Here is a 2,822-nt window from a genome sequence, read left to right on the forward strand (position 1 = left end):
TATTTGCAATAGCGAAGGCATAGAATCAGCCTAAATGCCCATCAATGGTAGACTAGATAAAGAAAATGTGGTACATATACACCATGGAATACTATATAGTTATATAAAAAAAAAATGAGATCATGTCCTTTGCAGGAACATGGATGGAGCTAGAGGCCATTATCCTTAGCAAACTAAGGCAGGAACAGAAAACCAAATGCCACATGTTCTCACTTCTAAGTGGGAGCTAAATGATGAGAACACACGGACACATAGAGGGGAACAACACACACTGGGGCCTATTGGAGGGTGGAGGGTGGGAGGAGGTAGAGGATCTAGAAAAATAATGGGTACTAGGCTTAATACCTGGGTGATGAAATAATCTGTACAACAAACTCCTGTGACATGAGTTTACCTGTATAGCAAAACTGCACATGTACCCGTGAACCTAAAATAAAAGTTTTACAAAAGGTGAACTAATTTAAAGAAATAACCAGGAGGGCCAGGCGCGGTGGCTCACGCCTGTAATCCCAGCACTTTGGAAGGCCGAGGTGGGCGGATCAACTGAGGTTGGGAGTTCGAGATCAGTCTGACCAACATGGGGAAACCCCGTCTCTACTCAAAATACAAAATTAGGCCGGGCGCGGTGGCTCACGCCTGTAATCCCAACACTTTGGGGGGCCGAGGCGGGCGGATCATGTGGTCAAGAGATCGAGACCATTCTGGCTAACACGGTGAAACCCCATCTCTACTAAAAAGAAAAATACAAAAAATTAGCCGGGCGCGGTGGCGGGCGCCTCTAGTCCCAGCTACCCGGGAGGCTGAGGCAGGAGAATGGCGTGAACCCGGGAGGCGGAGCTTGCAGTGAGCCGAGATCGCGCCACTGCACTCCAGCCTGGGCGACAGAGCGAGACTCCGTCTCAAAATAAATAAGTAAATAAATAATAAAAGTACAATTGTGCGTCGTGGCACATGCCGTAATCTCAGCTACTTGAGGGGCTGAGGCACAAGAATCGCTTGAACGCGGGAGGCGGAGGTTGCAGTGAGCTGAGATCCTGCGGTTGCACTCCAGCCTGGGCGAGAAGAGCGAAAGTCCGTCTCAAAAAAAAAAAAAAAAAAGAAAGAAAGAAAACCAGGTAAATAACCACTCAGTTGGCACAATGATGTGACAAAAATCAACAAGGTGGCATACAAATGACTGAAGTTTTAGAAACACTGATTTACTAAGTCTCTTCACGTTAGCAATAAAGAAATCAAGGACCCAAAGGGTGAAATTTAAGGTTGGTAAGAAATAAACCTGCGATTACAACTAAATCTTCTGGAGCTCCAGTGGTGGTGTTCTTCCCAACACCCAGGCTGCCTCTCCATTCAGCTCTCTACACTAGATATCTTCATTAGGGATCTGTTATTTTAAAATAACAGCTTTATTGAGATATAATTCATATATCATAAAATTCACCCTTTTAAAGTGTACAATTCAGTGGGCCCTGAATAGATTCAGAGTGGGGCAACCGCAATTTTAGAACATTTTTATCATCCTCAAAAGAAGTCCCATATCAATTAGTAATCACTTCCCCTTCCTGCCAAACCCCTAGCAAAAATTAATCTATTTTGTGTCTCTATGGATTTGCCTATTGTGGACATTTTCATGTGAATGAAATAATATATGGTCTTCTGTATCTGGCTTCTTTACTTTAGCTTAATGCTTTCAAAGTTCATGTTGCAGCATGTATCAGTACTTCATTTCTTAATTATGGAAGAATAATATTCCACTGTATGAATACACCACATTTAATTTAATTTAATTTTTTTTTTGGAGATGGAGTTTCACTCTTGTCGCCCAGGCTGGAGTGCAATGGTGCGATCTCGGCTCACCACAACTCCCGCCTCCCGGGTTCAAGCAATTCTCCTGCCGCAGCCTCCCAAGTAGCTGGGATTACAGGCATGCGCCACAGCCTGGCTAATTTTGTATTTTTAGTAGAGAGAGGGTTTCTCCATTTTGGTCAAGCTGGTCTTGAACTCCCGACCTCAGGTGATCTGCCTGCCTCGGCCTCTCAAAGTGCTGGGATTATAGGTGTGAGCCACCAGCCCCAGCCTACCACGTTTTATTTACCCATGTATCAGTTAATGGACACGTGGCTTGTTTGTTTTGCCATCATGAAGAATGCTGTTATGGACGCTGGTGTGCAAAATTTTATATGGAGATATGTTGTCATTTCTCTTGGGTACCTACCTAGGAGTGGAACTGCTGGGTACATGGTATGATTGGGGTTCTTGATGGCAAGCAATAGAAAATGTCTCTGGCCCCCTTGAACAAAGAGGAAATTTACTAGCAGGATAGTGGAGGCTTCCAGAATCCACAAGGGAGAAGCTGAAGAGCTGGGCCTGGAAAATGGGGCAAGAGCCAGAAGGACTTCAGTGGTCAGGCAATGGAGCTGCAGGCAGCACCACCCCATAGAAATGCCTGGGCCTGGGCACTGTTGCAGCCTGCTCTTCTGGCTCTTGTCCAAGATTCAAAGTCTAGGAGAGAGCCTCCAATTGGCCAAGGCTGTGAATCACTCCCCTTCTCCCCACAAGCTCGGGGCCAGGGAGACGAATGATGTGACCACTTCAGCCCCACAGCATAAGGGAGGCATTACACAAGTGACCATTTCTCCAAAAGAGAAATTAAGGCAACAATCTGAAGTTGGAATTCGGGGGAATGCTGGATACCTAACAAAAAGAGAAGTGTAATACAGCAGGGCCAGATTATGAGGGGGAAAAAGCCAACATAGAGAGGAGGGAGAAAGCAAGGGAGAAGCAGAGGAAGGGAGCAAAGCCACTGCCTTAAGCTCACTCTGAAG

The sequence above is a fragment of the Theropithecus gelada genome, chromosome 1 (assembly GCF_003255815.1).
Source record: "Theropithecus gelada isolate Dixy chromosome 1, Tgel_1.0, whole genome shotgun sequence".
Classification (NCBI taxonomy): Eukaryota; Metazoa; Chordata; class Mammalia; order Primates; family Cercopithecidae; genus Theropithecus; species Theropithecus gelada.